General features: G+C 42.8%; 1 pseudogene; it reads right to left on the reverse strand.

Moving 5' to 3' along the window:
• Positions 1-628: 628 nt before the first annotated feature.
• The window catches only part of LOC123188980 (probable RNA-dependent RNA polymerase 2), a 72498-nt pseudogene continuing 59565 nt past the window's right edge, over positions 629-13561 (reverse strand).

The raw sequence follows: 13561 nt of genomic DNA on the forward strand, positions 1-13561 counted from the left end.
TGAGGTGTGATTAGAGATTAAATTGAGCAGTAATGAAGGGTAATTAGAGATTAAAGGTTAAATAATTCAAAAATTAGAAAATCATGAAAAAAATTCAAAAAAAATTCAATTTTTTTATAAAAAAAATCCTTTAGTACCGGTTGGTGTTACCAGCCGGGACTAAAGGTGGACCTCTAGGCAGCAGCCACGTATACATACATACACATAGCAGCGGTGCAATCATCACACATATTGCCAGTGACATATGTGCGGTTACCACTTATTACATCTTCTTGCCAACTCCCACTTACTTGGCCGGCCAACGCTGCAGCCCCTCAGGAGTCGGGGCTGGGGCCCTGCCGCCTCGTCGTCCACCTGCTGCCTGCGACGCTCATTGTATTTCATGATCTTCAGACTAACCATAATGGATAGTAATATAGACTATAGTAACATGCTCATGTTACTAATCTATATTACTACCTCTATAGTGAGGAGTAATATATATGTGGTAACATGGAGCACTTCATTTATTAGGCTATAGACACATCTTGCCTTGATATGTATGATGTTACTCATACTAATAATAACTAGCTATATTATCACTTTCATCATTTTCTTCATTTATTACATGCCATATCATCTATTTAATTTAGATATGTGTGATGTTACTATCTATGTTACTCCCATTATGGATAGTCTTCAGCAGCTTGTCACAGATGATCCACGGGAAGCTCCAGAACTGCTGCTTTTCCAGCCAGCGGTGGTCCGGGCGATAGGTCACGTGGTACCAAGCCTACGCCCTCCTTGACACGTCCGCTTTTGGTTGGCTTGTGAACCAACCCCGTGCCTCCCTATGCAGGCCCTTGACAGAATCGATGATGCGGTCCTTCATCTCGATGTACCTCTTGTTGTCCTTCTTCAGGTACAGGAGCCTGCTCCGCATGTTGTCAGTCAGGATCTCGTCCTCGTGTTCTACACCGTAGTAGCGCATCAGGGTGGCCAGCATACAGGTTGTAGCACTCTGCAGATTCCAGGAATTCCTCAAAGCTAGGGACCACCACGTCCTGATCGAATGCGGTGTTCGGTTGAGCAAGGACAAGAGAGCAGGAGAGCTCGACATACGACTCGGAGCTACTCGGTACATCTTGCCGAGAGCTCCATTGGAGATATACATTGGTTTGTCCCACCGTTCCATGAAATCTGGGTACTCCCTTTGTCACAATGACCGGGGCATTTTAGCTGGAGCTCCTGACTTGGCCAAGCAGCTAGCTGGAGAGACCCAGGGCTCCGAACTTTCATTGGATGACGGTTCGCGTGGATCAAGTGAGCAGTTGAGATTGCACCGGGCGAGTCATTTATCATGTAATTGACAAAGAACTTCTGAATAGACAGTAGTTCATCAGGTGTTCTGGTAAGATTTCAGGTATACACATGTCAGACGAGGAAAATACATATATGCTGAAGAGCGTTTTAAAGCTAAGACTGGTTTGCATAACTGAAATAAGCATTTCAAGGAAAATTATTGAAAAAAATCTCGAACGAAGGAGAGCTGCATATAATTGCATCAAGAAGAAATGTAGATACGGTAAAAACACACACCCACACATACCATGACAACAGCTATAAACCTGACACACCACGAGCAATAAAAGAGACGACCCACACTCAACCCATGACCAAACTAAGACTCTTCCATGATCAGTCTGGCCAAGCCTTTGGCGCCAGCCAAGAAAGTTATTAATTGTACATTGTGATCATATATTTGTTTCAAAGCATTCAAAGTTTTATGTTGGCTGTTATGCCATCCTGGCTGACTTCGACACTCGTAGGCAGTTCTCTTTGGTCATGTTGCTATATCGCATGTTTCATGAAGTGCGTGCACTTACCACCTAAGGCATTTTCTTAGTTTTTGCTCTGCAAAGGTTTTAGAAAGATGTGAGGGGCCTCAAGATAATAAATACTACTATTTTTTGCGAGGAAAAGGGGTTTCATTCATCAAGCAGCAGCCAGATCTGCATTACATAGGTCCGGCACCTCGTCCGGACCGGATCGAAGCCACACTGCAGTGCGCTTATTTATTCTACCATAGTTCGCTAATAATGGCTAACAACGTTTTGTTCTCTCCTTACATGCTTGACTAGATATTCCCCACGTTCCTGTAGAAGCCTAGTGATCTCACGAACCATCATCAGGTGCTCCGACCTGTTTACTCCACCTTCCTTCACCAGCTTGGCCACATCTAGGCAGTCCGTTTGAACAACAATTGGTAGTGCAGACCATTGAGAGGCTAGGGAAATGCCCTCCATACATGCTGCAAGTTCAGATTCCAGCAGGGACGAACACTGCCGTAACTCTCGGCTAGAAGAGAAGATTATAGCTCCATGTTCGTCTCGAAGAACCATACCCGCCCCAGCACTCCCGTCCTTGCCACAGAAGGAGCCGTCAACGTTAAGCGCTGCCCATCCTTCTGGCGGTGCCTCCCATCTTGGAGCCTGCTCCTTTGCCTGGCACGCATACGATATTGGTTTTCTCCTGACATGGTGGCCAGCCACCATCTTCCCTTTCACATGATCGCCAAGGGGGTCTGCCTGAAGGGCCAGCAAGGAGCTAATATAGCTAGACAGAAACCTTGTCGAGGCCTCCACTGGTGGTGGCCGTTTGTCGTGGACGATCTCATTCCTTACGTGCCAGCACCACCAAATCGTCATAAGCGTGTACATGCGCTCCTCCTCCGGCAGGTCAGCGGGCACATGGAGGAGCCACTCCGGTCCTATGTGCACTAGCCGCCGGACGTCTGGGATGTTCCACTGCTGCGCCATTGACTACTATAGGGCGACCGCTTGGGGGCATCTACAGAGAGCATGGAAAGTGTCCTCCAGTTCCGTGGCACACACAGGGCCAAGATTAGACAGTTCAAGATTACGAGAATGTTTATTTGTCCAAGTGGGAAGACAGTTTGTCGCTACCCTCCAAGCAAACACACGCACCTTTGGAGGAGCAGGGCACCTCCATAAAAAAGATAATAAATACTATTGAAATGCTACAGTTGTAAAAACTGATATTTCGATTGTATTTGCAAGTATAAAGATTGATATTAGTCAAATAAAACAATCTTCGGTAAAAATTAGCAGCAAAAACATAGGCAGAGAAATTAAAACGAATAAACTGTCAAGAATATACCTCGAGTGTATTCCATAGGTGTATCAACCTTCTCTGGAATCAGTTTCTCATCCCAAGTGATAAAATAGAGATCCCTGTCCAAATCGCCTCCAGAGCATTCATTTGGATGAGGCCTGATTGTCAAAGATAAAAGTTATATGGACAAGGCCTTTTGAACAACAAAGATTAATTTAATGAGAAAGCAATAATTAGCAACATCCATCTATTGGACTTGTATAAGTATGTAACATGGCTGGATGCCTGGATATCAATCTAACATGGAGACGAAGCTGAGAATATGAACTCTAGATGGCCGCCTTTCAGTTTCAGTATAACTTACGGTATTACCTTTCTCCTCGTTGAGGGAAGACAACACAATCAACCAGGTTCTTAGCTCCATGCTCATATACAGCTTCAAGTACTCTGATGTCACCAGGATGGAGACAAGGATTTTTCTTATATTGCAACTTTTCCAATAACAATTGTTGTTTTCTCTTTCCCATTAAGTATGACCTGACCATTTTCCTTCTGCTCTTTGCTGTTTTTTGTAATTCTTATGTACACTTGACCATATTCTAATCCGTCTGTTTCATCCAAACAACCAATAAGAACACGGCCTTTTCGGAACATGAATCTTACATCTACTTTTTATGTTGGTTAGCCTATTATCTTGATGGGCCTTAAAAATCATCAACAGGTATTCATAACCTTGCAGTAACATTTTAGATGATGTCTTCGTTTCGACACTACCAATTTTTGCTAGAATAGAGAGAGCAGATAGAGTAGCTTCTCTGTTCGTCCACATTTCAGCTAATTCATGCATGTCAGCTTGTTGCAACTACTCAAATATCTCATCTCTTATTCCCAAAGTTGAAAGGAGAGAGATAATTTCACAATTCATATAGCATGGCTAGCTTTGCTCCAAGTTGTAATGTTAAAAATTGTGCTCTTAGATTCGAATTTCTTCATGCTAGGCCGCAGAGAAAGATTACGAAAGGAATCGGAGTCGACAACAACAACTCCTTTGTAGCCACCATACCTTATTTGAAAAGATGAAGGAGGGTTAGTACTGTCTACTCCAATTCGGTGAGCCATTTATTTGGCAAATATCTCAGACATCTTCCCAATTCCATCAGAAAATATGTGCTTAGTGCCATCAGTTGTGACTTAAATATTTGGAATCTCTTCCACATCCCGTGGTAGGATTTCAATTGTTTGTCTGGAGGATTTCAATTGTTTGTCAGGGAATCATTAGAAGCAAGCATCCAAACAGAACTTCCACGAAGTTGACTTGCTGAGAAGGCCAGGAATTCATACTTCTTTGGACCAATGGAAGATCCCAATTTCAGGATGGATAAAATGCGATAATACATGCCACTTTTCAAGGGTTGGGAAAAGAACCCTCATCCAGTTCTAGTAGAGGTAGCATCTAGAAAAAGCGTACTCCAGTCTTCGTCAACAAAAGTAACTCTAGCAAAGTTAGAAGCATACATTCCATGATGCTTGACCACATAATTTGAAACTTCTTTCTCAGGTCCCAAGTAGTATATTTTGGAAGGCGTAATGTGAAATCTGTAACACATCATTAATTTTCGTTCAACTTCAGTCCTACTGGACATCAAAGTATTGTGGCTCCTTTTCCTGCTATGAGCCTCCTCCTTTTTTCCGAAAAGGGGCCTGGATGAAGTGCAAATGTTCATAGCATGTAAACTCTAACTTGCTCATTTTCTCAAAAATCCTCCTTGAAATATGAACTGGTATTTCTTCAAGAGCTTTAAACAGATGAGCATTAACATGTTTGGCAACTATTATTCACCATGTGAACAAGAGAATTGAGACGAAAAGTAACTTCAGAAGGCACTGAGTAGCCACCCAGGCAGTCAACAAGAGGAACCAACAATGGGCCAACAGATTTCATTAATGATATGGAAAATTCCCCAATTCTCCTGACAAAGATAAGTTGTCGACAATAAATGACACTGGTATTGACTATGAGGGTCAGAGTTGAACACTTCCTGAAAGAGTGGTTAGGTGTAAAATCTAGTGCTCAGACCTAGGTAAACTTCGCATCCTCCGTGCATACATGAAAGCGGTCATATGGGAACCTTGAATAAACTGCAGGCCCAGAAATTGTTGTACCTATTCTTGGTGCATACATGAGCTGATGCAAACATTAAATTGACATTGCTCAAGATGATATAGATTTTTACCAGCTTCAGAATTATAGAATGAATTATAAGTGTTGTGCCTGACCAACTAATAGTCTAAGAGGTATGACAATCGGTAAATTTAGAAAAAGTATCGGTGATGTGTATTCATCAGATAAGTTTTAAATTCGTATCTCTACTTACTTATAAAAGAGCAAACATAATCTTTTTTAAACGCACCCCACAAGACCTTTCTTGCACATAATGGTTTGGCATCAACTTAAATTTGAACAAAAAATACTGTAACACATTAAATTCCAAACTTTTCTGGTCTATATTGCTGATGCAAAACGCCTCATAAAATCTCAAGATCAGGATGAGTTTGATTATGCATGCTATTCTGAAGTTTCAATACTAAATATGAACTTTCACAATAGCACTAACAGGTGCTACAAAGTGCCATACCCATACTATCTTCAGGTTATAGTTGTCAGTGAATTGACCGAATTTGAAGAGAATGTCCTTCCCAAGGTTAAAGCCAAGAAGTGCAGTTAGGAACAAACTTCAAATAACCAAAAGGCGCTATAACTTGGAACTATTACTATCAGTCAAAGTAGTAAAATTAGCGGGCTTTGCTTATATAATTAGAATACCAGCTAACGACATCATCACATGTGTGTGGTATCTTCATAAGTAAATACCAATAATGAACTATGTACTAATTTGCATCCATCTCCATCATTAATTGATATGGAAGGCAATAAATAACTAAAACTACCAAGGATCATACACTGTAGGAGATTATTTAGTTATACACGTATGACAAACCCTAGCAACAATTTACTACTTCCCTGTAGCAAAGCCGCGGCTATTACTAATAAGCTAACTAATGTGATTAACTATTCGCAGTTTGCAAAAAAGTAAGACATACTGGTAGCTTCTTCTCAACACAAATTAAGCATAGCTAGACAAATGCAGCTTCATCTCAACACAAATTAAGCATATAGTTATACAAATACGATATACTTATGGATACTAAGCTACTCCCATGGATTGCCGAAAATAAACACTGTATGAATGCATTGTCCATAGCCAAACCCAGGAGAATAATAAGTGCACTGCCTGTGCATGTTCAATTGGCCTGCATTCGGCAAAGGAAGTTCCTCCTTTTACTCTTTGCTAGGAACTCTTAACTTCTTAAGGGATCCTTGTATATCCCTCACCAGGTCAAGGAACTTGAGCCTAGAAATGCACATAGGGGGAGAGCCCAGAAATGGGCATAAGGGCCAAGCTGGAACAAGGCATATCTTAATTGCATAAGTGTTGGTGATTTCAAGATCTTTTCTTGTGGAGCTGCCTATTTGTCTCCATTCCATTTCAAGGCTAATTTTGTTGTCACGAAATGCCCCAAAGCACAAGACAAAACAGATCATCAAGCGTTAGTGATTTGTGTTGTTAGGCTCATTTACACAGCGTTATATGCGACCTTTTTGGGTATCAAATGATAAGGGGTACTTGAGGAAATCCAATAAATGGGTTTTAATAAAATAATAAAAATATCATTGACATCAGTGTCCAATCAAACAGTAATGCTACGAAATGTGTGTAATGTGATATGGTCGTATGAGCCATCAAGCAACAAGTTATTTAATGTACAAAACATTTATAACATAAATCTGAATTGGGAATTGTAGCCCATGGAAACTCACTGTTTTATTCTTTTCAGATGCGAAGGATACAGAAGTGGTACGTACACATAGAACCCAAGTACCCAACCTTGTTCGATACATTAATCATACAAAACTTAGTCGTTCTATGTGTTCAACCTTTGGTCTGTGTTATGCGTTTTCCATGCGTGCATCTCACCGGAATCAATTAAGCAGCCAGCTTGTGCATGTGCGTACGTATATGGCGGCAAGAATACATCCAGCTGCTTGCTTCTGACTTGCCAGTTTTGTCGAAGATCAATCAACCTTGTACATAGCATGCACTTGTGCGTCGATTCCCAACAACCACATGAGCTCGAAAGGCCACCGTTTGCACCTCTACCGGTCGAAAAAACAAGGCCGTCAAGACTTCTCCTACAGTGATATCCAAACAATCACTATGTGTAGCTTGGTAGACACATACTGTACAACAATCACTTGATCTTGCACATGGGACCACATGGAGAAAGCATCAACACCGATATGCTTGATGAGCTCATTCTTCACAAGGTCACACGCAATACTAATATCACCTGCACTAGCTAACAAAAGAAGTCGGTGTAATGACCAAAACACCAAAATCCTCAAGCAACTACCATGGCCAAGTCACCTATATTGTCAAAAGAGCCATAGCTCACAACTTAACCTATGCTGCAACTTGTTTCTTAATCTTCTAGGCAATCAGAACCAGCAAGAAAAACACAATAAGAAGAAATCGATTGTCGATGTAAAGGATCACTGTCCAAATAGCTTTCGAATATGCATGAAGCTGTAACAAACTGGAGTGTGGAAAGAACCTCAAGGAGGTAGCTGTTAAACCCGAGTGGGAAACGAGACATGACTCTGGATGTGAACTATATATAGGAGATATCAGAACGAGTGAAAGCTAGATAGGCAAGACTCCCAACATGATGGCAATAGCTAATCTGGACATAAAGTGGCTCACCATCGGAAGCTCGAAGGTGGACATTGAGGTCCATTGCAGTCTTGGTAGCATCCTGATGGGCAAGAGAAGCACAAGCAAGATGATCCTTGATGTATGTAGTTCTTGTAGGTTATTTGTGTGTTTGAGAGCGTGTGAAGCATATCTAAAAAAATAGTGGAGTTTGAGTGATTCAATTCAAACACTTATTTCCTACAAATTCCTTAAAAAATTAAAAATGTCATCTTCATAAAAAAATTTGAAGACCTGGGGAAGAAGAAATATTGCCAGAACATTGAAATCTCCGTCGTTTGAGACGTTGTAAACCATCGAAATCTCTGTCGTTGTAGATGTTGTGGGACCCTTGTTCTTTTCTCAAAAATCCCCCGCGCACATGTGTCGACGCTGAGCATGACCTCCCACTCATGCCCATCAGGGTCTGGAGCGATCTCTAGGAGGTCAGCCTTGCTGAAGAATGGGCCCTGCAATGCAGTGTTCAAGCTGTGAAGCCCGCATAACTACCTCTCTCCTGTAGCTCATGCTACATCCCTATGTTTTGCCCCTCCTGTCCTTCATTGCTCCCATCGTTCTTCAACACAACTCTAGAGACTCTCTCATTATCTCTTCTTGACTCAATTTTGTGAAGAACACATAGCCTGACCAAAGAGCCATTTTAGAGTGCAGGAGCATGGAAGGAATAGCGCTAGGAGATGTCCCGGGGTTAATCGAAGATTGGGAGGTGCAATTGGGTAGCACCTGCTTGTGGTCTCTCTAGTGGAGGTGTGTGGCCGTTTAATGTTTTCCTTTCCTAGAGATGAACAAGAAAACATGAGTTTGGAGAGGATCTTGGGGGTTTGGAAGAAGTGCATCCAGCACACAATGTCATCATTGGACCTTGAAACTAATCTTGGCAACCAAGCTTTACAACACGAACACCGAGCAACACAGCCCATTCTTTCGCATGGCCAGCACAAACCTGCCACTCATGGTGCAATATGTGTTGCCATACCTCCATTGAGAAATGCATCTACGGTACTCAAACTTGTCTCAAGGCTGCACTTTAGTCAATGTACACTGGAAACCTCAATTTACAGTCATCAAAGACGCTCGAAGGGCCCACCTATGGTCATCGCCACTCATATCGTACGTATTTTGTTGACATACAAACCATTGACCATTTCACTGCCCATGTAGGTATCTAGCATGACCTAGGCCCTCGGTTGTAGGTTTTCTTTTGCAATATAACCACTTAAATTAGCACCTACCCCATGACACTTCTTTTGAAGGAAAAAATTAGCGACAACTTGATGGTCCTCGAGTTGGTCCACTCCATCATCTTGCTTTCTGGCGATCCACGCTCACGACTATGTGTTGTCACCGACCATGCCGGTGGCCGCAACCCTACGTGGAACACCACGCCTTATTGTGTTGTCCCCACTTTGTGATGAGATCCCTTCACATCTTGCTTCGCCTTAAGTGTGCCCTCAATCACGCGACATTCGCGAGCTGATCTAGGCTGTGTGCTACACTAATAGTGCCGCCCTATTCACCGACATCCGCTACCTTTGCCTTGAAGGTACGATCTTCGCATTTCTCTCTAGATTTGTAGATCCGCCATAATTCTACATCGTTTGTGGATACGGGCCGAAGCTAGATTCTGGAGTTAGTGATATGGGTTAGACGTCCCAAGTATAATTTGTTGAAAGATCCAACAAATTGTTTGCTTCGATTGATGTTTAGCAGGAAGCAGCGGGAGATAACATGGTGGCGGTCCAAAGGACAAGGAATAACTAAAATAAAACAACTAATAAAAGGCAACCCTATAGGCCAGTGAAAACTAAAAGTATCTCTCACGTTGGATCCCCAAAAGGGGGCTCAATGCATTTTGCTCCAGCTAGTCGCCATAACTCCATTGCTCGTCTGATGGTGGCAACAATCTCATTTTAGAAATCTTGCCCCTGAATGTGCACTTGTTCCTTTCTTGCCAAATCTCCCATAAGACCAACATGGTCAAAGATTCCACTCCCTTATGGCCTAGCACAACTATGTTGATGATGGCTTTGGACGCCAATGCTCAAGGTATTCATATGGCATGGCATCTTCACCCCCACGTCAGCAATGCCACCCAAGTTGGCTAGCACCTTATTGCACCTCACTATTCAACAGCACGGGTTGGTTAGGCGATAGCTCCAGTGTCACGAACTGCCACTGTCGCCAACACCTCCGCTGCTTGGAAGTAGTGTGCCCACATGTTCATGAGGTGTTGGATAGTGGTGTAACTCATTAGTGGTCTGGTCACCAAAGTTAGTTCATGTTTGATTAGACCGGGAGGGGAGTAATTAAGTGATGCTACTTGCGATGGTGTGGGCTAGTGTATCTGTATCCGTTAGAGCTAGCAAAGTATGCATCAGAATTTGCTGTGGCTGGTACACGACGACCAACAAACTCACCTTTAGGGAAATGATTATCTTCAATAGCGTGGCTAGACAAACAGCTATTACTACCAGCTATGCCCGCAAACCCTCAAGACCGTGTGACACCTTTTCTGGTGTTGCCATGTCTCCTAGTTTGTTTGGTCCATGGTGACACAATGGAGTTGCTGCACCCCGCTCGGCTAGTTTGCATGGCAAACGATGCACTGCTCCACGGATATTGTCATGTGGAATAGAGTTCGGCACCTCATACCAATCAAGGCAATTTATTACCCTCACAACCAACTTCTCATCTTCTGCCTTGCCCTGGTCTCTTTCTTGCAATGTCTGCCACATAACCATCGGCACCTAACTTAAACCATTTGTTGATTCAAGAACATCAGAAACAACAACTGGCTCACCCTTTTCCCAATGCATCTAAAAGTGAATTAGGTCATCATCATGGAGACAAGTGGCTACTGGACAATGTAGGTAGTTATCACTTGAGTCCTTATTTGCAGCCTTCTGTACCATCTTTACGTTAGTTCTTACCCTGCCCGAATGATCAAAGCAAGGGCACTGATCACTTCTACTAAATGTTGCTTTTACAAATATTTCACTCCTCACAACTTTGTCAGCCCTCTCTTCTAACTAGGCATGCATTTTCACCAAAAACATGCATTTGAGGTCCAAGACAAAATTACCACATCCCCCCATTTCCTTTGGTGGGTAACTTATGTCACCATCACTGTTTGCTCTCCACAGTTATAGAGGGTAAGGTTTGCTAACATCAGTAAGGGAATCCATCTTACTCCTCAAAGGGACACTACGATTATCACCGTTTGAATGTAAATTCTTGCCGAAAATATAGTCCTTTCCTCTATTCTCATATTGCACGCTCTCCACATCTTCTCCTCCAGGGATCTAACCTTTAGAATCTCCCGGTAGAAAATGAGGCACGACAATAGGACTTGCGAGGGAGGCAAAGTGTGCCTCCTGATCTGACCCTAGTGCGACAAGGTTCTCTTGTCGGATATGGGCACCTAAATTGCCACCCCAAGAGAAAATACAAGGGGGCAACCCTCATGGCAGCGTGAGTCGCCTCTGCTTCTCTGGCCCTTAGAGATGTGAAGTCGAGGAATATGTCAGGGAAGGAGATTGAGCTTCTGACAATGTTGCCGGTGATGGTGAAGCACATGCGCACTCCAACCATAGCCATTGGCTAACACCGTCATTACAGAGCCCGCAACTGTGTTGGACTCAACCTACAACTAGGGCAGTAGCGCGTATGTCGCATCAGGGTCGTGGCACCACAAGCTCGCCATGTTGGGGAAGGAGCCACACCCAAGCCAAGGTGTGCCGTGGAATCGCGACGCCAAGGCCCCATTGGCCCAAGTGCGTGATGCATGCGGTGCGACAGGGGAAAACATGAGCTCAACGCCATGGCAACTAATGGGGCTCTGGCCATGGTGACCACCACCATGCGTTGCCGCTTGTTTTCCAACCCCACACAGTGCACTTGCCGATGCCGTTTGAATCTTGCACATATATCGCCGTTGCAACCGCCACTGGCATCGTCGCCACTTGCCATGGGTGGGTAACCGCAATTGGCGCAAATGTGTGCGAATTGGAGTTGGCTGCTTACTAAAAAACATGTTAGTTCTTGTCTGCCATTGGTGAAATGTATGACAACTCAGTGAAATGCATGGGCTATCGAAACAAGTGATGGCAGATGGGCCTCATGAATTGTGTCTTTAGTTATTATAACTTCAGGTTTTCAAAGTATAGTGACCAAACTGTGGGTACAACTCAAACTTCAAGTACCGTGAATGCATTCTACAGCCCTGCTCTTTCAATACAATTGTTGGGACTTCCTCAAGAATTTTCCTCAACTCGTTTGTGTGAAAACACATAACTCTAACCAGAGGGCAGTTTTATGGAGAACGGAAGGTTGGTGCGCCGGGGGGGGGGGTGGCGCTGACCTACAAATAGCTTGACCCCTACTCTAGCTTCTGAAATGTAACAAGAAGCCCAAGAACCAACATGGGCACCAAGTTCACCTTCCAGATTGCCATCAGTTATGCATCTTCAGCAAGTTTTCTTATTAATGTCCTGAAAATATCTGTATTCTCATTGAAAATTTCGCTCTACCAGATATCTAATGAAGAAATTCCAATGGGTTTAAACCATCTGCAAAAAGAATTGTTGATCACACTATATAAGTTTTAACCACCCAAGCATTCACCCGTCCCCTCAACACTGTCAATATTCAGTGATTTATGTCTAGTCCAGCTAGCACAAGCAGTTTGTTGTAGAAACCTTAACATGCTATCGTTACTTCCTGCATTAATCATCATCATCATTGGAGTTTAGAAATGGGTTGTTGCACCTTCTTTAGAAGATAACATCATCATCATTGAATTATCTTTAGAAATTTGTTGTTGCACCATCTTTAGAACATCACGAAAGACAATCTTAACTGCCATGATTGAAGTTTTGTTGATTGGTAGATTGTTCTGAATGAAATCTCATAAGAATTTGATAGATAATCAATCACCATAACACTTTAGATTTGGCATGGAATTTGGAATTAGCGATATCTACAAAATGCTTGTTTGGCACCATGCAATGCCAGATGAACTTCATTAGCAAACTCCTCCTTGAGTAATGGTCTGAGAACATATAGATATATGAAAGATACACACTTGCCCCTCATGTTTAAGAACTCATATAGTTGATGGCTTAAGCTAACTAGCATGGTGAACAATTGCTTACCGGTCCATGGTGCATCGTGAGTGTGTATAGATTTATCTATTGATGGCTCTGGTGTTGGCAAAGAGTGAATGACCTAACATCTGAAGTTGTTGAAGTTCGGTTTTCTTCAGTAAGACCTCTCGAGCTTGTTAAGAAATACTCCCTCCGTCCGAAAATACTTGTCATCAAAACTAAAGTATTTTCGGACGAAGGGAATACACAACAGTTGGACATTCATGAGTTAATTTTTTTCTGAAAAGGGGGGACTCCCCGGCCTCTGCATCAGAACGATGCATACGACCAACTTTATAAATAAGCAAATAGGTTCAACAAGGTCTTACAGTCTGAAACAAAGTAACGGCAAGCTCACAAAGAGCCACAACACCGAAAACACAAAAGCCAAGAGGCCACAACCGGCAGGAATAACAAAGATAGAAAAACTAATCGCCTATCCAAACCGGTTGAAGATATCTCGTGCTACCA

This window comes from Triticum aestivum, chromosome 1A (genome assembly GCF_018294505.1).
Source record: "Triticum aestivum cultivar Chinese Spring chromosome 1A, IWGSC CS RefSeq v2.1, whole genome shotgun sequence".
Taxonomy (NCBI): Eukaryota; Viridiplantae; Streptophyta; class Magnoliopsida; order Poales; family Poaceae; genus Triticum; species Triticum aestivum.